This window comes from Ambystoma mexicanum, chromosome 1p (genome assembly GCF_040938575.1).
Source record: "Ambystoma mexicanum isolate Mex_15411 chromosome 1p, UKY_AmexF1_1, whole genome shotgun sequence".
Classification (NCBI taxonomy): Eukaryota; Metazoa; Chordata; class Amphibia; order Caudata; family Ambystomatidae; genus Ambystoma; species Ambystoma mexicanum.
The window spans coordinates 1,239,379,981-1,239,403,258 of NC_090921.1; the positions used below are offsets into that span (position 1 = coordinate 1,239,379,981).

Sequence of the window (23,278 nt, forward strand, 5' to 3'; positions counted from 1 at the left end):
CCTAATCCATCCTGACATTTAAGAAGAATAAACTATTTTGTTAGAAAAGTGAACCTGTTGTCTGTGTCTAACTTCATGGTGCCTTCAAAATTGAGTAATTGTAAAAATGTGAGAAGAACAATATAATTAATGAGAAAATTGTTGTCAGATTATTTGTTTAAAACTCACAATCAACCAAGTGATCCAATATCCTGTGTCATACCTTCAACCAGTCTGAAGCTTTCCGCTACCAGTGTTTCATATGCATGAAGTTGTGAACCAAACCTTTATAGGAAAAATAATACTTTAAGAGCCATAATTCAATATAATATTGTTAATAATTGCCATCTGGGAAGGGTGTGAATACAATGATGCGGGTAATTCTATCTCTGAAAGGGTAATCTGCTGATCACATTCCTCTTTCATAAGCTCCATGTCAAAGGCATAGTGTACCTGTGCCCTGCTGAATCAGTATTCTGTTCTGCGGTGTCTGCTCTGCCAGTGGCACAGAGCAGGTTCAGAGGCCACAGTTGCCCTCTTGATAGCTGCAGTGACAGACCCATCTCTGCAGCACAGTGGATGCATTTAAGATATGCACCCCTGTACCAAAACTATGATGATTATAAGTAGCCTATGTTGGTGGCAAGGTAAACTCCAAAAATAAGTTGTGCCAGAGTTAGGGCATAGTTCATGGCAATGCTCATAATCATTGCAGCCATATTCAATTTGATATTACACATGTGTCAGCTCCTGTGTGCTAGTGATCTGAATTCTTGCCAGATAGACTGATCCTGACAGGTGACAGGACAGGATCCTGAATGACCACACAGCTTCTTTGATTGCGCTTTGTGAGGGCAGGTAACACTCTCTCCCAGAGACAGCCACACAGCATTCTGCTGTCATGGGCCCAGGCTTCAAAGGAGCACACCCATTCTAAGGGAGTATACTCACACCAGGTTGCTGCATATCTAAAAGGTTTTGAGCCTATTGAGAAGGGAAGGGGTTGGGGTTAGTGTAGACAGGGACAGCTGTGTTCAGTTGGGGAAAGATACCACCATCATGTTCCTCTGTGCCCATCCCTCTCTCTCTCTCGCTCGCTCTCTCTCTTCCCCTTCCTGCCCCCTCCACTTACGCTAGCCAAAGCATGTTGGGTGTGATGACAGAGGGGCAAAGTCCCCCTTTTCCAAGAAAATGAATGAGACCACTAAAGCAGGCTAGCTTTAGTCCAATCACCTGTGGGATTTTACCTTACACCAGTTCTTTGAATAATCTTTGGACTCCAACCCTTGAAGAAGATTTCATTGGACCATGCTGCCTGTGTAAGAATGGCACTATAACTGAGTGCAGGAGATTGGCGAGGAGAGCTTGGGACCTGTGAGGCTCTGAAGGTACACCATGCAGCCAGTCAGCGCAACTGAGCAGAAGTAGTGGAGAGCGAGAGAGCAGAAAGAGGTTGTTAGCAGGGGAGAGGGAGAGAGAAGAGGGAGGTGAAGAGGAAATTCTTGAGGAGTTTCTGGAACTTATGGAGATCTGCCTCAAGATGGAGAGGGACAGGGAGGATGTTCCAGCGGGAAGCACCTCCAGTGGATAAAGATCTACCCCCAAGTCTCTGCTTGGAGAAGCAACTCAAACGATGGGAGTTGGAGGAAGACGAGCGGAGGGCCTATTACACTACCTGCCATGTCAAGTAAAATATTTATGACATTGCTGCAACTGAGATTAGAACCTTGGTCGAAGGAAAACAAACTGAGCCAATGTATCCAATCAGGCTTTAGTCTGCGTCAATTAATGACCGACCAATCTAAGTTGCTAAATTTGCTGGTCTCGAAAAATACTGACACCACCAGGAGACAATTATTGTGACCTTCCTGTATTTGGGTAAGGCATTTGACTCAATGGTTAGGAACCTCTGGATACCTAATCAACGTGACGGGGCCTGCAATTTCACAAATGGTGCATTTCTTTCCTCCAAATTTTGCAGCAAATTAGTAAATGATTGCCTAAAGGTTTTGCAAGATCAAGTTAATTCAATGATGTTATATAGCAGTTGAATTAGGGGCTAACGGCCCCTATCTGAACTCCAAATCGTTGAGACAAGCTCATAGGAACTATCTTGGGACATCTTAATTCAGTAATGGACAATTATGGAGCAGGATAAGCTAGCTCCCATGTTAGTGTCATGCAACCAATTGCCCCTTCAACTTGGCATGTGCAATCAGTTACATTTTAGTTAATTCTGGCCATAGGTTATCCTCGTGGATTATGCATGCTAAAACTAACTTTAAGTATTGAGACTCAATGGTTAGGAACCTCTTGCAACCACATCTAAGAGGCCTGGGAATGGATGACACTTTACTGGCTCTAGTTGTTATGGTACATACCAAAAAGCCCTTATTAGTTCCATACACCAGAGGAAGTTTACTCACCATGTTACTCCCTAATAACAGGAGAGTCGATCAAGGGCGCTTTATCCCCTAAGTATTTGTGCTTTTGAGGCTGCGTGTATGGAGGGCTTCTCACCCTTCATTCAGAATAGGCGTTTTAATGCACTACTATATGCATATGACCCTAAAATCCAGACCAGACAAAGAAGCAGCTATAAGCCACATTGGCACACATTTCAGTGTACTAGAAGGGGAGACATTTAGGCCCACATTTGGACAAAAACAAAATAGTACAATTAGGGAGCGGTCCACAAACTAAAGGTGGCACACTAATTGTAGTCCCATCGATGTTCCAACAAATGTAGCACTATTGTGGCTGTAGTTTGCTGCCAACTGAAGCTGGATACCTAATCAACGTGACGGGGCCTGCAATTTCACAAATGGTGCATTTCTTTCCTCCAAATTTTGCAGCAAATTAGTAAATGATTGCCTAAAGGTTTTGCAAGATCAAGTTAATTCAATGATGTTATATAGCAGTTGAATTAGGGGCTAACGGCCCCTATCTGAACTCCAAATCGTTGAGACAAGTTCATAGGAACTATCCTGGGACATCTTAATTCAGTAATGGACAATTATGGAGCAGGATAAGCTAGCTCCCATGTTAGTGTCATGCAACCAATTGCCCCTTCAACTTTGGCATGTGCAATCAGTTACATTTTAGTTAATTCTGGCCATAGGTTATCCTCGTGGATTATGCATGCTAAAACTAACTTTAAGTATTGAGATAGGAAAGCTTTTGGAAGTCCCATGACATTGACCTCATTCCTTATAATTAATAAATCTCTCAAATTGAACCCAGAGAAAAATAATTGGCAAATGAATTAGTGTGCCTTTGGACTTATTCGTATGAATCACACAGAAGTATGTAGCAGTGAAATGGACTTTACAGGTGTATTTTCTAAAGGAAGGAGACATGATGCCAAGAAGCTGTGGCGCACCTCAGAGACGGACACAGTCTGCTTATGTTGAATAAACAGTATCCAAGCAAAGGGTCTCCTTTCATACTGGGAACACTTGCTGTGGCACAATAGTTTCTTGCAGTTTTATAGCCAAGTACTCCAGGAAGATCTTCAGAAGCATGTCCCGTTTAAGCTTGATATATATTTATATTTAATCTGCCATCTGCAACAAGTGCTCCAGGGGAAGAAAATGTCCCTCTCTGGAATACAAAATAAGTCTCAGCCGGTGTGCAGGTGTGTCTCTCATCGACATCCCTCATTGGTATGTGTTTAGAAGAATGATTTTGCAACGCGCTTGTGAGTATAATCATTTTAGCATTCTTAAAGTAACAACAATTGTGTGAGTTTATGAACTGTAAATTAACATTGCTTGGTTCAATGGAGAAACCTGAACAGTGATGTAATGGTAGTGTGTCTGCCCCCTCAGTCCTTCCTTTAAACCCTACTTCAACTGTGCTCTATGTTCAGGAGGAGATGATGATGTTGTCAGACCCCACCTCGGAAAATAATCTTTACTCCAAGGCATATGGATGGACTTGATCCTTGCAAGATTAATGTTTCTTAGATAGAAGGACTCTATTTTTGCTGTGTATATAACTGTGTTCATAATAACAGAAGGACCAAAGTCTACAACCCAGATGTGCCTTAAGGTTATACCTTGGCTAAGCAGCATTATAGGCTGTTTTCTTTTTTACTTTCCTTTTTTTGCTTAGGTTTTCAATTGTATTTGAATTTGTAACTGTGTTTTCATCCTGGTTCTTTCTCCCCCTTTCCCCTCTTTAATTCTTTTCTTATCTATTTGTATATGTGTGTGTAGATGATTTCAATAACCCTTTCGTTTCTGTATTTGTTTTTGCATGTATTGGGTTGTTAATACCTAATGTTTTTACACATTTATATTTGCTTGCTTCACTAAATACATATACAATTTGGAACTTTTGGTTCATTGGTGTTCTTTCTGCCAAATGTATAAATGAATTATGTAACGCCTTTGGCGTAGTGGAGGGTTGGTCTAAAGAGTTTCTAAATGATTTAACCCAGTTGTACTAACCCCACGTGCAACAGTACTTCCCTTTTTTTGATTTAGCATATACATGTCCAATACTATTGCGCTTTCCTAAGGGCAAACCGACCCCACCCCTTGGTGGACATGCTTTAGTGATTCGATTTTCTCATAAGAGATAAAGAAGAGGCCTGCCTCCCTTCAAAAGAAACATTTTCAAAAGAAAATTATATGAAACTATGCCCAATTTACCAAAAATGTAAGTTAAAATAATACAAATAAAACATGGCTTCATCACCTACTAGATGAAAAATATACAATTCAAATAAAAAAATATAATTCCTAACAATAAGCGTTATTTGTGCCAGCAAGCCCTGTGCATCATCATCATCAGCCAGTTCTGGCTTTTGCGATATTGGCCCATCGTGTCCCAATTGGTCCTTGGTACCTGAGCTTTTACTGTATATTATTGATTGGTGCTACCGTGACCCCCCTGGAGTCTGCCACTTAGATTGCTTAAGGCATGTCGGATCATGAAGTCAATTAGTTGTTCTCCCGACTGATTGGATCTCTCAGCAGAAGGTCTGAGATCTCTATATCCAAAGTCTCATTTAATGTGGATACTTCAACACTTGCCAAAGTCCTAGTTGAAGTAAAATAGCCCATTATTAAACCGGGGTTCTGTTTATTGTTTTCAAATATCTCCTATAATTTGGAGTCAGGCTCTGAGATGTTACTATTTTTTGGATCGAGACAAGTATAGACATTTCCCCCAGAACAAAAGACTGGTCTATTAGATCACCCTTTGCTTACATAATGCGATGTATTTCTGCCCTCCTTTCCTTTATTAGCTCTTACAAAAAGAGGAGTATTCCTCAAAACATGGCATGCCGATTGGCCAGGTTTCTTGGGGACATATAATATCAAATTGATTTATGAACTCACAACAATATCTATCACATATTCTGAGGTAAATCCTTATATGTGCAAAGAGCCTTAGCGACAACCCCACAATACAAGCAAGAGCACGTGCTTTCATGTCTGGAAATGAGGGAAATACCCCACTCTAAGGAGACCACAGGGTTTGCCTGGGTACAAGATAGATCATCCCTGTTTACGATCCGACATCAACCACAAACGAATTTACAAAGATACAACTTTTTTGAAAAAAGTACTCTACATATCAAAATGGAATTACAAAATGAAATGTATTCTTTTTTATTTGATGACAAATGAATAAATGCAACCTAATCTTAACACCAATAATTCATAACATAAAGTGGCAGTGCTCTCAATTCAAAGTGCAAGTACTCATTGCAACACTACATACCATCGGTACCTGATATATTTAAACAATTTAATACACATCACAAATAGAAAAATTCATAAATGTAAAAACGTCTCTCAACCATAACATAGACTCCCAAACACTCCTCATCACACTAACTAAAACCACTACATAAATCGGACACAATAATCATGTTATGCAAGAAATACCAATGTTATCAGTTGTACCTTCATACATACAGTATAGGTTAACTCCAAAACAATCCTCCCTGTGCATATTTCTAAATTATAGCAATTAGTTAGTGGAGCAGCTAAACATTGAAAGGCATGGGAACTTTTTAAATAAAATAGACAATAAATAATGAAGTTGTTTAAACATCCGCCTCATTCTAGGTGTGCCTGTAAAAATAACAATGTGGTGGTTTGCTAAAACATTAAATGGATTCAACATTAATAAAGCAACGTTGCCTAAATGAAGAATACATTTTTGACCAACTTTGGACAGGAAAGACAACTTTTCTGGTTCTTCTATTTTACCCTCACATTGCGTGGTTAGATCTCGCTTCAGCCCACCCATCCCTAGTGTGTCCTAACATCCCGTATACTTGTCATTCATCTTCCTACGATATATCGTTGTTGTTAAGCTCTCTTAGGCCCAATGTTGCTCAAATTGCATGGGAGAAAATTCATGTGTATGAGTGTTTAGTAACCTGAGAATATCCCTTGATAGTAACTAAGAGGTTCAATTTCCTCCAACTCTCAAGTAGGGCAGCATGGGGCACCTTAGGTATCAATAGAATATGGTGAAATGCATGTACAGAAGGCATGCTTTGGTTGAATTATGTTTGCCCTGTACTCTTGTGTTCATACCTCTTATTATTGACAGCCTTCAGTACCACCTGGCCCCATCCCCCTCTTGACCTCTGGCCCCTTTGAATGGGTCTTTTGTGAAAGTATCTTGCCAGAGTGTTGTTGACAAAGATGAGTGCAGGAGTGTTCCCTTTTCTGTTGCCCCTTCAGTTTCCCCAATTGCTTCCATGTGAGAGTTCACAGGTTCCGTGGCAATCATATCCCGAGGCAGTTATTTAGAACTTATATTAGGGGTGGGTATCACATGAAACTGCCTATCAATACCTGAAAACATACCGTGGAATGACAATACAGGACTTTGCCAAATAGCCCCTTCCTGGAGTGGCAATTATATGCTACCACCCATTCTACATCTATGAATAAACACCTTTTTAATCAGGTGCCCTTTGTTGGGGCATTGATACAATAATTGTATTCCTCCATTGTTTTCAGAGGAGCCAATTTCCTGGTGTAATAGCTTAAAAAGAACATACTGAACCAGACATTTTTGAAATACTTCGGAGCACTAATCTTCATCAAGTAAGCGCAGGACAAGACAATTTTTGATTTGAAGACAATGGGAGAATAAAAGAGAATATACGTAAAGAGGAAAATTCACACGTAAAATTTAAAGCACCAGTTTCTTTGAATCTAAATGATTTGCCCGCGGCTGAAACTACTGCGGGCAAAACGTTTGCATGAGAAAGGTGTGAACTACCAAATGTTTGCACCTTTCTCATGCGAACACACATACATACTCACACCCACACATACTCACACCCACACACCAAACACACCCATAACACACCCCACCCACACCCTCAGCACACCCCCACCCGCACCCCCAACATAAACAAACCCCACTTACCTTCATCTTCACGCTGGGTTCCTGCAGCACCAGTTCCCTTTCACTTCTGTGATCGGGAACTGGCGCCGCAGGGTCCTTTTCTTTTTTCTAACGGAAGGCTGCAGGGGTGTCCCCGCTGTCCCCGCTCACTATACCATAAAGTATAGTGAGCAGGGCGAGCGGGGGACACCCCCGCAGACCCTGTCTTTTTTTGTTTTAAAAGGAAAGGCTGCGGGGGTGTCCCCCGCAACCCACGCTCACTATAACATGAAGTATAGTGAGCGGGGTGATGCAGAGGACACCCATGCAGCCCCCGTTTTTTTTTTCAATGCTACCACCAAAGATTCGAACTTTTGGTGTTCGAACCTTTGGTGGTAGCATTTTTAGAACTTTTGGTCATTGCGACCATTTTTTGACGGTAAAATTGTCCTAAACCGTTTCTTTAGGGATACCACCTAGCAAAAGGAGTTGCCTTGAGGACGACTGGGGGTCGAAACACGTGTCGGCTGTGACGAATACTACTATTAAACAGTTTCGGATACTTTAGTTTCTTGCTCTCATCATTGGTTTACACACAAGTGTAATTATTGTAGAGTGGCAAAGCGCAAGCCGTCAGCATTAGCCTATGTTTCTGTACTAATATTGACCATGGAGGTTTGGGGATTTCCTCCTATTGTTGACGCTGCTGCACACCACGTAACATAAAGATTAGGGTCATAGCGTACCCACTTAAGGTTATACTCCCATATTTGTTTTAATTTAATGTCTACCTTGGTCATTTTTTCATTTATGGGTCAGTGATTGTGAAGTCGTGAAAAACTAAATGTATTTGAAGGACAATCCAGAGACCAGTCAGATGTTCATTCATAGTCTCTCTTCAGGCCATACTTCCTTCATTCTGCTGACATGACTCAGTGTCAGGAAGGATTGACAAAGTTCAGGGAGTCCTCCAATTCATCCAAAATCAAGTGTCTCTACTCTGCTGTTTCAATGGTAAGATTGTTGCGGCCCTTGGTACCACTGTTCCTATTCTATCTATCTATCTATCTATCTATCTATCTATCTATCTATAAAAATGTTCATATTGCGCCTTACAACCACGCGCCTCAAAGTGCTCACAAGACAGTTAAACGAATAAGGGTCATAGCAGGAGGGAGGTCTAGACAAGCTGGAGGTTAGAATCTAATCTGGTCCTAAGTCAAACAGATACGACTTCAGTTGTTTTTTAAATTGGGCTGCTCTCTCACTATGTACACCTGCTTCATGGCCCCCAGTATAGGACTAACAGAAAAACTAATCCGTGGTTGAGGCTCTCTTAGTTATTTCACACATTTTAGTCTTCACTACATTCTCTGCCATGTCATGTGGTGGGGATCAGAATTGGTTTGGTCGTATACCAGTTCTGAATAATATATGATCAACAGGTCTGACTTCTCTACTGAGACAATTGAAATTATTGGTGCACCACAAACATTTTCTGAGTCGAGAACTTGAACCGTACACGTAATCAGTAGCATAGGGTTTGGTCCATGGCAGCCAACTTGGCAGCCAGATGTTTGTTTATGGTTAGTCTTGCCCTCCTGTGTGCACTAACTCATTGGTCCACATCATCTGCATAAGAGGCAGGTAAGAGCAGAGGCATTGCAGGGTGCGTTGTGCTACGAGATATTCCTTTGCCTAGAGCATGTTGATTATGAGTTTTTCTGGAACATTTGTGGACTGCAACACATATGCAATTTCTGCATTGGATGTATTGAGATCGCATTCTACATTAAAGTGAAAGGAAGGGTCCCTCATCTTGTTCTCTGCCATCACCATTCCCAAAAGGTCTGGTAGCTGCGTTGTAGTTGTAGAGCTTGGCAGGCCCATAATGATTAGACTGACATTCTTAGTATCCCCACTATACATAGCAGCGTAGTGTCAATTTCATCCAGGGTTCATCTGCATAGGAGCCCATTTTTCCTTTTTCCCCTTTCTTTTCTGTCTGGGGTGCTGCAGGAAATCCCTGTGAGAAGCCAACGCAGCTCTAACACCAGTAAAACAATACTTACACGTAACCATGAAGGATCATGTAGCATGTCTCTCAATTGCAAATGAGCAAAGAACACTACAAGCAATCCCCTTCCAACAAAACAGAACCTCTCAATCATCCTTTCCAGATGCTGTTTTGCCCGTAGACATGCCTCTCTACACCCCACTATCTCATTGGCTATTACGCAAACCTGCAGTTTCATTGGCAACCCTCTCATAAATCTCATTGGCTCCCTAAAGGGTCACCAGCAATATCCCAACAGTTATGTTATGTTGACACTGCTACCACCACAGAGTTGGTCTCCAGGCGCTCACTTGGCTCTGCAAAAAAGTGGATGGGGTGGGTTAGTGAGGGTAAAATAATAGGATAGGTCGAGAGCCAAGAGAAACTGGCTTCTGTGTGTGTTGGATTGAAGATGGGCTGATTGTGGTCACTGGCTTTTTGAATCTGTAAGGGTGAGGCCCAATGCCTGTGTTGTTTATTTATGTGGATGTCTGGTTATGTGGGGTATGTGCTTTTGTGTTTTATGGGTAGAAACAGTACTCAGCACAGTCTCAAGTGTAGCAACAGGTGCCCCAGCAAACATTTGAATGTCATCTCGGAAGGCTTCTTGCCATTCTAGTGGCAGAGTCTAGTCCACCTCCAAACTCAAGTACCAAATTCACATTCTGAGCATGGCATTCAAGAATGGCTTCTCATTCCTGTCACAAATGAATGCTATCAAAAAGTCTGAATTTAATTGCATTTAATCCAAACCAGACATCTTGCCCTCCTACAGCATTTCCTACAAGATGCAGCCCTCCCTTGCAATTTCCACATCCGGCCTCGAGTACCGCAATCTATGTTCGACACCCAGCCACATGTTCTCAGGAGGTTCAGACCTTTGCAGTGTGTATCCATGGATGCTGAAACCACCCAGGATGTGAAAGTTCTGAATTGATGAAGTCAATAGATTAACAAGGTCCTGCATCAGGCTACTACCTCTTCAAGTGTACAACTGCTCAGATGTCTAAGGCTCGCTGGTCATGCACCAGTAGAGATGCAAGCATTGTGTGTGCAAATCCCTGCACATCCGAAGCTCTACCATCCTAAAGCGAGACTATGGGAAGTTCAGGTGGGTCTGGAAGAGACCAGTGTTCCATTCATCTCACAGCTCTTCAAAATGTCTACTCACACAGAGACCTTTTCTTTTCTTTTTTGTAGCATGTACAAACCCAGCATTTGACATGGACAAAACTCACATTTCTGTTGGAGGCGAGTCCAGGTTTGAAGTAGAAACATTATTTGTAACTTGGGTTATTTCATGATAGAAAAATCAAAAACTCTATTTGAAAGCACCAGGGCCCGCCCACGAGTGGAATAGAAAAAAAGGATATTTCTACTGGATTTTGGCTTGTTGTACAGACTTGTTGGCTTTGACAATGCTCATTTGTTTTAGTTATTTACGTGGCTATGTTTTAATGGGCCCCAAATGTTCCAATACATGTTCCTTTCTGTTGTTTTTACTTGGGCAGTGAGCAGCTTCTGCAGGTTCCCGATCACACCCTCTGACACGCTCCGCTGTGTGGATTTGTATGACTGGAGCATGAGTTCCCTTTGTTCTTGGGATTTCGAGCTACACTAGACCTTTTGTCGCTCTGCTTTCAAAGCCATTCAATTGTAAGGTTCGCTGGTGCCAGCCAGCGGCACTCCCAAAGTACAAATCTCATTTGTCTGCTTGGAAAGGAGCACACATTGATTCTTTTCACCAGCCTGAATCCCGAGCACCCTGGCTCTCAACAATGGTGCCTTGTTGACGTATCTGAACAAAATGCCCTATGGAAAAAATGTGATGGAAAACCGAGGGCACTGATTATTTCATTTCCCTCTGGCGCACGTGCTGGATCCCTCCGACCCCGGCACAAATATATTGAGGACACAATCCAGCACAATTATATTTCAGAAACCTCTGATTGACGAATCTTCCATCTCAGCCATGTAGCCCCTCCTTGATAATTGCCTATGGTGAGCAAATCAGAGTGGAGAATCAGGAAGGCGTTCATAGTAATCCAATCTGGTCCTCCAATCCCTGATGTCACACAATAGAGGCTCACCTACTGGGGGCTCTGTTTTACCTCCTCCCTGCAACCGCAGGTAAGTCCTTCTGATGAGCAGTAGAACGTCTGTAAGTGTCCAACAGTAACATCCTAAAAGGACTACTGCATATTCTACTGGAAGATCCGGAGAATGCATCAGTGATCACAGAAGAACAGCTGAGGTAGAAAGAGCAGCCTTACCCCTTCATCCCACACCACTTCAGTTGACAGCACTGAACCCTTAGCCCTATGATTTAACTTAACATGTTTAATTCCAATAGTTAAGTTAGAGGGGGCTCTATATGATGTACAATAATGAGGATAATCTTTTGCTGTGGCAGATTGTTGAAATGGCCACTACATGCCAACTGTTGTCATGTCAGTGGAGGGTCGACGTGGTTCGAATGACTAACTGCTGCATTGCACATGTTTCATGCTGTCTGTACCTATCTGTGTGCTAAATAGTGCTTTGCAAAAGGAAAACCACATCATAGAATGCTGAGGAGGGTTATGTATGCTCCTGGAGGCAGGGAAAAACATGGACACATACACACGTCAAGTTAAAAGCAACGGGAGAGAGGCACATTGTCCCTCTGTCTGCAACCCCAGATCTAGTGGTGCTCCTTATGCCCCAATTCAACGTTTCGCCCACATCACCAATTTCCTGCCTTTTCTGCATGGGCAGGAAAATGGACAGAGCACTGGCAGTGCAAGGATTCCACACTGCACTGTCACGCAGCAATCCTGACTTCAACTGTTTTCCTAGTCCGACTAACAAAGGTAGCAACACTTGGAGTTGGCTGGAATGGTGTGCTCATACATACAAGACTGTCTGTTCAATATTAGTTACCTGAACATAATGGAATTGAACCATGATGTGCTGCTAACTGGGAAAACAGAATCTGACAATTCTTTATTAACTACAATGGAATCTGGCCATGATGTGGTAACTTGGAGCAATGCTATTTAGCCCTGTTGTGGTTAAAATGGAAAATGACAAGGTAATAACTGGGCATAAGCACATCTGGCCGGAAAATATTGATTAGGCATAATCAAAATCATTCTGTGTCAACAGGACTTTGTGTAATCTGGGCGTTCTATGCTGATTGGGCATAATGAGCTCTGATCATAAACTGTTCATTATAAATAATAGAAATAGAATATACTGAGGTAATAGGCCCTAATGGAATCTGCCCATACTGTGCTAACTGGGTATGTTGCAAAATAGTAACACTGTGATAGACAACATTAAACATGGCCATAGAATGTGTGATGCTGGAAATGCATCGGAGGGACGGGGCCTCCGTATCCTTGTCCTTTACTGCCTTTTTATCGTGTGTTCTGTTGTGTTTTCTGCACAGGAGTTCATGTGGGACTCCTGGCGGTGCAGCTCTCTCTCTTTTGGTTTGGTGAACAGACCCGTGGGATACCCTTATGGCACCCATGGGTGGGGGTACAACCCTGTGCCCCTAGTGTATGTTTCTGGGCACCTGTGGGTGGCCCGCAGAGTATGGTATGGGCTGGTGGCAACTCCCTGCTGACTTTGACAGGTACGCTGAGTATCCTCCATTTTGGAATCTCCAGGCCCTGCCATTGGAATCAGTTGATTCCTGATGGAAAACAAGATGGCCCCTGTGGCCTCTTGCTTTCTATTACCTATTACCTTGTTTTCCCAAAGTCCTGGGAAGCCCTGACTCTGTCCCTTCCCCCTGACTGGCTGTTGGGTGGAAGTTCCATATATGGTGTTGTTGTGAAGTCCAGTCCAGACCGACTGGAGCCTTCCCAGTGACTGTATGTTGTGGGTACGCCCTGTGGGTGGGACCTGGGTGAATGGAGTGTGTGACCAATATGCACTTCTTGTTGTGGCTGTCTGGTTTCTGGTATGAGAGACAAAGACTGAGACAGCCCTGCCCAAAACTGGCCTGAATGCAGTGTGTAGTGTTGAATGGCTGGGTACTTGTCCCAATCCACATTCCTTTTTGTGAGTGTCTGAGAGGGAGGAGGATGGCCTGAATGCACTGTGTGCCTGATTGGCTGACTGACTGCATGAATGCCCTTCTGTATGATTGGCTGCTGAGAGCGACCCAGCAGTGTGGATGAGAGACAGGATAGTATATCTGGGGACCTCTCACCACTGGAAATTGTTCAGAAGCTGTGTCTACATTTTAAGAGTAACTGGAAATGCCGATCCTCGACGCCCAGCCGGAAGACGAAGACTTGCTGTCACATTTGCTTCGACCTGATCTGAAAGCTGCTGAACTCGTCGAAGACTGATCCGAGAGAGGACCTGGTAAGGCACCCTCTTCCTGTGCTCCGAGGGACCATCGAGCAACGCTAACCTTCGCCGAAGCTCCCTGGAAGTCAGACCCTCGAAAGGCTGCCGACTCGAGATGGGACCGCTGAGGAGAACGAAGCAAAGCACCCGGACTTCACCGCTGTTGAAGTCTATTGCCGTCGACCAGGGTTCGCAGGTTTGTGTAACCGTTGGAGGCCCGTCGAAGTTGTGTTGCCCAGCCGTGGGGACCACTTGATGCTGTGCCGCCGACGACCGGAGCCGCCCGCTCCTTTGCCTAAGAACATTTGAATCCAAAGACTCCCTTGCCCGCAACAGCGACCGCTTTGTCTCGCCAGAGAAAGTCGAGGACGACCAACGCGCCGAGGAGAATCCACCGGTGGGTTTCCCGCCACCTGAAGGCCACAAAGACCATGACGACTCGACGCCCTTGCTGGGCCACAGTTCTTCTGAAACTCTTTGCGGTCCTGAACAATCCATCACCGAGGTGCCCCGCACACCTCATCCTCGCAGGACGTCGCTGACGAGCACCGCCTGGATCGACATCGGGGTCTTGGCACCCTTGAACTTCTCATTGCCGCTGTTGACGACAAGTTCACCATCTTCGACGCCTCTCGATGATCCGTGGCTCCTGCTTTAAAGGGAGTCACTCAAGAAGGATCCTTCGACGCATCTTCGAAGAACTCTACTCCACCAGGTACATTGGGGGGGTAATACATTATAGGAGGAAATAAGGCTATTGAACAATATATGGACTGGACTTGTGCTATATATCTTTATTTAGAGGTTGCCCATGTGGGGGGATCTCCACACAGAACTGTGTCTATCGGTAGAGGCCAGCCTTCTGCCTATTGTTTCAACCATTTTACGTTCCTTCCTATCTCTATTGCTTGTTTCCTCGTTATTGATCTGTGTGACATTTTAACCATACAGTTGATGCACTTTAATGAGATTTGATAACATTGGTGGTACCACTTTAGAATTATATATATTTATCATTGTTGATTTCCGAGTACAAAGTGCGTTATTGTGATCATGTACATACCTTTGAATATTAATTATATAAAGACTGTGTTTTCAGTAATACAGTGTGTGGACCTTCCTTTGTGGGGGATCGGGGATTACACTGTACTTAAGAACCAGCCTGCATCACCTCCTGAGAAGCTAGGCCTTCATTGCTCACCCATTGCTACCACAATAGAGAATCTTGGCTGGGGTCCACTTTGCCTCTTCTCTACCATATAGAGAGCAGAAGTACAGACACCCCCGTCCAGTCTTTACAGAATGCTAATTAGAAATAAAGCATACTGGACGAAGCTGACTAGGCACAAATTAATCTGACAATTAATTGCTAACATGACATAATGTAATCAGGGCATTTGATACTTATTTGGCTTAATAGAAACAGTCATGCTGTGCTATTTGAGTATGAATGAATTTCGCAATACAGTGCTAACTGTACATAATAAATTGTGGTCATGACTCACTGACTGGACATAATGGGCTAAGGTCATATTGTGATAACTGTGCATAATGGTTGCTTACCATGATGTTCTATCTGGACTTAATAGAATCTGGTTCTGTTAGCCAAACTGGGCATAATGGGTTCTGGTAATGTGATGTACTAACTGACATGACATACACTGGACACTTTACACTAAATCGCCAAAATGCAATCTGGCAATGATGTCGTAGTTGGATGCTGTAATGACTCTTATACACGAAACATTATTGTTGCAGAGAGCTTTTGTTTTGATGTCATGGATAATATGCTGGTGAGTGGAATTATGAAAAAGTGGAGCATGTGCTAAATGTAAATAATGAAAACTGGCCACCATGTGCTAACTAGCTATAACGGAATCTGACCACAGTGTACTTACTTGACTTAATGGGTTCCGCCCACACTACAGCAATTAGGCATTTTTCCATACTATTCTAACTGGGAATAATAAGGTGATATGCCCCGAGGCGGCAGGTCGACCCTGTCGGTAATGGCCTGCTGCCTGGGAGCAGCGCTGCTGTTACCGACAGGGTCGGCCCACCGCCAAGGGGCATATCGCCATTAGCACCTATGTAATTTTCTACATGGGTGCTAATGGTTTCATTTTTTTAAAAAAATAAAGGTAAATTGCTGCACGGCCTGTCAATGCACCGTTGTTTCCAAAGTCTGTTTTCAATATTGATGACCGTGGCATCTTCAACAATGAAACAGGCTTGGCAAAGCATGGTGAGGCACCAGAATACACAGCAAGGTACTTTTCTTTTATTTTAAATTACACACTCTTAGCACCCGATTGGGAAACTACACAAGTGCTAAGGGAGCGGAGGGGGACTACTAGCAACACCCAGACGACTTGGTAGGTGGGCTTGTACCATGCAATACAGACTACATTCCAAGCATCCTGATTGGCCAGCGCCCCCTTTTAGGGGGCTAATGAGGCGAAATGCTCCGATGTGGGGGACCCACCCTGTGGGTAATGGCCCATCTCCCAATTTAAGGGCCAGAGTGAAGTGAGGGTCCCGTAACAAGGGTGGTGAGCCATTACCAACAGGGTTGCCCCAGCCACCCAGAGGCATATCGCCATTGGCACCCGTGTAGATAACTGCATGGGTGCTAATGTTTTTTTTTTTATTTTGAAATAATGAATGAAAAACTTACCTTTTCCTCACGGCCGATGCTGCGCTGTCGTCAAACCAGGAACTTCATCTTCAATGTTGATGACTCACGCAGGGGTGGACTGAGAACCAAAACAGGCCCTGGAAATAATGTACAAAGTGGCCCCATATTACACATTTTCAGCAAGCCCAACCCTTTTCCTATGAGAAAAAATCAGAAATAAAATAGGTTACCACACAAAAAAAGTCCAGAGTGCAGAGGCCTACCAGGAAATCTCCAGAGTTCCCCATAGGCCAGCCCACCCCTGGTCTGGAGGCACAAGAATTCCAATGCTCCTTATCATAGGAGAAATAATGGCACAAATATTTCTAAACAAAATGCTCTTCAGACGATTACAATGGTGTGAGCAAGCTTCTTAAGCAAGACCTTGGGAAACAGCATGCATGCTGCTTTGGGGGGAATCTGGGTTTCCTCTGTTTAGTCAGAGAAAACCACCTGTGGCGTCGATCGCGCTCCTCCAATCAGATGACATCACACCGCATGCTATTGTTATTTATATGTCAGTGGCAAAAACGCCGCCTCAAGACAAGCATGAATGAACCACCATGACATGCTTATGAAAGTCCTCTGTGTTCATTCCTATTTTCGCCACCTGCACGTTCATGTTACTGGTCATACATTTCACACTCCCTCACAATGTCATTTGGCAGCAAAGGATAAGGAAACTCTAAAAACAACTCAAAGGAAACATGAGATAAATGCCATTAAAAAATCCCTGCTGACCTTGCAGCAACAGATTTACAGGCTTTTCAGAAAGGTCAAAGGGCATAACGTAAACAGCTATATAACACAGAAACACACACGCAGCTATCACTACAGCAGAAGCGGGAGAAACCTTACATTTAGCTGCATATACATTCCTGATACTATTATTATGATTATTATTAGTATTATTTTACTATTATCATCATTTTAGTGTGGCCTGTTATAAGCCGAAACTATTGCATTGGAGTACAGATAGGGAGAAATGGCATATGAGGAGGGGCACAGGGCATGTAGGTGGTGTTCGGTTATTTGCCCACCCAGTGACTGCCCATGGCTATGCCAATCCCTATGGCCATTCCCACCCAGTTACAACCCCTCCCCACCCACCCAAAACACCTCCTCATGGGAACTCTTTGAGCTCGCTTTAATCAAGCCTTGCCATCAAACTTTGCACTGGCAGTGCCTGTTAGGGTTATTTCAAAGCAGTCTTCTGAGAGTTAATTACTTAATTAGAGTTGTAAGTGCTACTGGTGTAATGCACATTTCTTAACCAGGTTTACCGTCAGCCACTCGATTTCTAAGCACTAAATATAAGGTCCTTCACTGTAGTCTAGTTAAAAACAAGCATTGGCAAAGCCAGCGGTTTTGGCTTCTGTTAGTATTAGGCATTTGCCAGGCACTGCTATTAGATGCCCTGGCGCCATTTTGCACCTGCTACCATACATGGCTATGTAATAACACCACGGCAGTGACTGGCAAGTGCCTTTCCCATGCCTATTATAAAAGCCCTAACTGTTGGCATGACCAATGCTTGTTATTATTAATTTTCAGTTGCGGCTGGTGAAGTGTCAAAGTAGATGGGCGTACATATTTTCTCCAAAATGGCACGAACGAGTGCAGCAAGTGAGCCCAACCAATTTACAGTTATTCCAATGGGGGGGAGTTTCCTGCGAGAAAGGTTTTTAAAATAATGTGTTGAAATCGTGCATTTTTGCAGCACACATTTCAGAAAGTGATTTAAAAAGCCATATTGCATTCTCTTTTTGCTTGTAAGCACTTTCCCTGTGCTAATGACAGGGAAACTCCAGGAGGGGCGTAGAGAAGCAGTCACGAGGGTCCCCCTCACAAGGTGTGTTGAACCCATCAGACCATAACAAGATATGCATTGAGTGGGCTGTGGCGGTGTAGCTGTGACCTTTAGTACATCATATCATTTATTTACGGCTTCAGGGCTTGTGAACTATGAACTCCAGTAACCTTTGGGCTTTCGCTTGATATAAAGTGTTACTGAATAAGAGGATTTGGGAGACTTTGGCTCTTTCCCGGGCTAATTTATGAGCCATTCCCAGAAGCGGACAACATATGTGGTGGTATTTCAGAAACGTTGCACCCTAGTGCAAAAAACATTCCTTCAATGCATGTTTGCACCAGAGGAAAGGACTAGGTAAATATGTCCTTGCTGCAAACATGCAGTAAGAGAATATGATGTTTGCACTAGTGCTTATTGTCATTGCACTGCTGAAAGGTTTCTGTAACATGGCCTCTGTACTACTTTTATAGCGGCCGCTCCAGCACCTTGTGTATCTTCAAGCTAAACTTCATTTTGAAAGTGAGCCGTGTATCCAATGTCCTGCGAATCAAAAGTTCCTTCATGAAGTGATATTGCATCAGCATCTTGCTTACCATAGTCGACCAGACAATCAGCATGATCGATCTTGCTAAGGCCTCACACAGCCCGGGCCGGCTGCAGGCCCTGCTGACCTGCCGCTGCGCTGCCAATGTGTGCACTGGCATGTGCGGTTCCAATCCAGTCTGGTGCCCAGCCGAAGAGGCCCTCATGCTCAGACACGAACCCAGCGATGCTGGGAAGAAAAAAAAAGAATTTGCAGCGCCTGCCTCGTTTGGTGGTGGCAGCCAGCACTACGGGTAGCCATATCAACACAAACCACCCAGGTGGATGCAAAATCACACAATGTGCTGTTGTGTGTATCCATCCGCTCCAAAGAGGCCCTGCAGGCCAGAGGCCTACCGGGGGATGTCCGGGTGGGGCAGTCCAGCCCTGATCACTTGAAAGAACTTATGACATTGTACGTACTGCATTTTGAATTTTTTGACTTCCTCCACCAGAGCGGGGATTGGCGGGCCTTTTCTTTCCCGGCACTCCCCCTCCCATCCCACCCCCCATCGCATTACTTTTGGACATGTATTGGTGTGGCTGGTTCCTATTAGCCACAGTTCTCTCTATAGTTTTTGGATATGTTTCTTTTTTACTGATCTCCATGTCTTCACTGTTTGTTTCACCCCTTCCTTATATTTCGCTCCCTTCAAGTTCCATCCACTTTACTGGGTACATCCATATATTATATGCTAACATGCTTTACTGTTTTAATGAAAATGTATAATTTGATTTGCTTTTTAGTAAATATAAACAATTTCACCCTACTATGCCTCTTAACATAGTTTCTTGGAATGTTAAAGGATTACATAATCCTATCAAGAGACAAAAAGTACTATAGCGTCTCAATAGACTAAAGCCCTCAATAGCATGCATTCAAGAATCGCATCTCTCAGATGAAGAAGCAACAAAACTTAAGTGTCACTGGGTGGGTCAGGTCTTTTCGAGTGCTGCTAATGGTAAAAAGAATGGTGTCATTACACTTATTAACAAAACCCTTAAATCTAAAGTGTTATCCAGCAAATCTGACAATTTAGGAAGATGGGTTATTCTCAAGATATTAGAATACTCTACGGAATACACGATTCTTAATGTCTATGGCCCAACATCTGCAGATCCCACCTTTTGGAGGCCACTCAGGAATCATGTGCTTCAATGTAACCCCCTCAATCTGGTGGCATGCAGAGATTGTAATCAGGTTGTAGACACCCCTGGATAGGAAATCTGACGTGCAGTGTATCATCACCACCTCTCATACACAATTTATCAATTTTATATCTGAATTGGGCCTTAGTGATACATGACGCATTACCCACCCTACTGATTCTGAATTCACCTTTTACTCCACGCCCCACAATTCCTTCTCGCGACTTGATTATATTTTCATCCCCAACTCCATGGTTAATCTCCTCCTTGATGCCCAGATAGAATCCATTACGATCTCTGACCATGCACCAGTATACATTCAAATTGCTTCCCCAATAAACTCTCGCATCCAGCAGATGGAGATTTAATACTAATCTATTAAATGATGAATCATTTATGTATTTTATTGCACAACAACATAATCATTTCTTCTCTGAGAATAAGAATCAAGACACATCTATCACTAATAATTGGGACTGCTATAAATCGGTACTTAGAAGTCATATTATTTCCTTTGTTGCCAACAAGAAGAAAAAACTAAAACTTGTATCAGAATGCATTCTGAGACAGCTTAAACCCCTGGAAACCCAATTCGCTCGTACTAACTCTACCTCTATTCTCAAGGACATTCTGAAGTTAAGATTTCAATATAACAAAATTCTCACGCAATATTCATGTACTAACCTGCTTAAATATAAAGCTAAGCTATATCAATTCTCCAATAAGACAAGTAAATCTTTGGCATCATACCTCAAACTTTAAAAAAAAATGTAGTTATTAAAGATCATTTAGGGAACAGAAAATTCTCAGATGAGGAAATTGTTCAAGCCTTCAAAAAATGTTATTCCAATTTATATGCTTCTGAAGCCCATCCTAATCACGCTGCTGTTAATGATTTTCTACATAATATACTCTGTAACTCCTACCCCAGGCAAATCTTGTATCACTTAATGCTCCAATCACCCCGTGAAATACATTTACCTATTAAAAATCTTAAAATAGGGAAAGCCCCAGGACCGGATGGCTTCCCTATTGATTTTGTTGGCCACTTTTCTAATCTATTAGTCCCTAAAATTAGCAAACTCTACTCTCATTTAATCTCAGAAAACATGGCTCATGGTCCATTTCTGGAGGCTATGCTAATCGTGTTACCTAAACCTAATAAAGATCCTGAACTCCCCCAAAACTATCATCCTATTTCCCTTATCAATACGGATTGTAAAATGTATGCCAAGATTTTAGCCAACAGACTCCTCACCTTTTTACCCAATCTTCTTAAGCAAGATCAGGTTGGAATTTTTAGAGGTAGGGTGTGCTCCTCCAATATTAGACTTTTTCTAGCTATTATACACATACTACACAAATCAAATGATCCCCATCTCCGGTTGCTCTCGGTGCAGAAAAGGCTTTCGACAGAGTTGAATGGGATTTTATGTTCAAAGCTCTTAAGTGGCATGGGTTTGGTCCCCCTTTTGTTACTATGATTAATGTCCTCTATTCTAATCCCAAAACTGCAGCCTTTGTGAATGGCCAATTGACTTCTTTCTTCCCCTTATCTAGAGGGACACAACAGGGTTGCCCTCTTTCTCCAATTCAAACCCTTTTTAGAAGCTATAAGACAAAACAATAACATTTTAGGAATTCAATTTGGACATCTACATATTGAAATGGCAGCTTATGCTGATGATGTACTTTTATTTTTTAAAAACCCAGAGCAAAGTGCCCAATACCTACTAGATATAATATCTAGGTTTTCAAAAGCATTGGGCTCCAAACTTAATACCGATAAGTCAGAGGTTCTCCCCCTTAGAATACATTACACACCTTATCACACTCCTACCGTAGGTATGAAATGGTGTCCCCAAGGATTCAAATATTTAGGTATTCACATCTCTGCTTGCAGTAATAGTGTTTGTAAACATAACTCAGAAATCCTGTAAGCCTGGGTTAAAGAGCTAGTATCCTCATGGTCTCCCCTTTACCTTTCCTGCTGGGACCGTGTGGAATCTGTTAAAATGATGATTTCCCCCATTATACTTCATCTTCTCTATATGTTACCAATTCCCCTTTCTTCTTCCTTTTTTAAATCAATGAATACCTGCCCAACTAAATTCTTATGGGGGAAAAGGAAACACAGAATTTTGCTGAGTAAATTAAAAAAATCCTGCTCTCAATGTGGTGTTGGTTTCCCCGACTTCAAAAAATATCACATGGCTTTTGTTATCAAGCAAACAGAGTGGTGGTTTACTCATGATGAATCATTCTGTGTACCTAAGTGGGTATGCCCGGAAAGAGCTATGGCTTCTCCGATTTCCCTTGCAGATCTTTGCCTTATTAGAGGGAAGAATACATTTACTAAATACTCCTGTATTCGCCAATTTGCACTATTTCTTAGACTATGTATGTTCCAATCTATGGCTAAACAGTCCTTGCTCATTTCTCCTTTCCTTTGGCTTAATCTGCTGATTAAAAAAGGTAAATCTATTTTTTGGAAGCCATGGCTCTCTAGAGGCATCAAATTCTCTAATCAACTCTTTTTGCAAGGTATTCCTTTTACATTTAATGAATTTGCTACCACGTTCCACATATCTACCTCTTCTCTGAAACAATATCTTGCCATTATTGCCGCAATAGTACAAAACTTTGAGTTGTTAATGTATAGCTCTAATATTTCTAATGTGCAGACTATTTCATACACTACAGCTTCTATTTACTATAAAATCCTACTGATGACTCTGTCTACCCCAATGGCTGATTGTCTTCATAGTGATTGGAAAAATGATTGCTTACTGTTGGAACGTCAATTTTGCTGGCCCCCACAATGGCACTACATCTCTAAAATTACTGCACCTGCCAGCCTAATCCAATTCCTGTTTTTTTTTTATCATAGAGCCTGAAAGATTAAAATCAAAGCTTACTACCACATAATAGAAATACGCCAGTCAGGAGATCAAAGTTACAATTGCATTTATTAGCAACTAGCTACTCGGTTCTCAACACCCCACAATGTGTGCAAGCAGACACTGTGAGACGATAGAGAGCGAATATTTCACAAGTACATACATTTATATGGTTTCTTCACAGCCCAGGACACGTCATCCAACCCCCCTACATGTAATGCAAAGCCTAGGGTTCGTGACCTGCCTACGTGACTGATTTACTGCATCCTTTGCTGTTTTCCATCAGACAATTTACTATCTGGGAGCGGGATGGATTCGTATGTGGGGCCCCCATATCATGTTTTCTTAGTACAGGGTACACAGCAACATTCCTTGTTTGACTTGCTTATTGTTATCTACTGTTGTTC

General features: G+C 42.7%; 1 protein-coding gene and 1 long non-coding RNA gene across 6 annotated transcripts in view; one reads left to right on the forward strand and one right to left on the reverse strand.

The window, feature by feature from the left end:
• The window catches only part of LOC138452408 (myelin-associated glycoprotein-like), a 655,309-nt gene that overhangs the window by 208,038 nt on the left and 423,993 nt on the right, over positions 1 to 23,278 (forward strand). The gene's annotated exons all lie outside the window — the stretch shown is intronic.
• The window catches only part of LOC138452464 (uncharacterized), a 431,049-nt gene that overhangs the window by 96,377 nt on the left and 311,394 nt on the right, over positions 1 to 23,278 (reverse strand). Inside the window, exon 2 of the long non-coding RNA XR_011260204.1 lies at positions 16,428 to 16,525. This is a non-coding gene — a long non-coding RNA (uncharacterized lncRNA). The remainder of the gene's footprint in view (positions 1 to 16,427; positions 16,526 to 23,278) is intronic.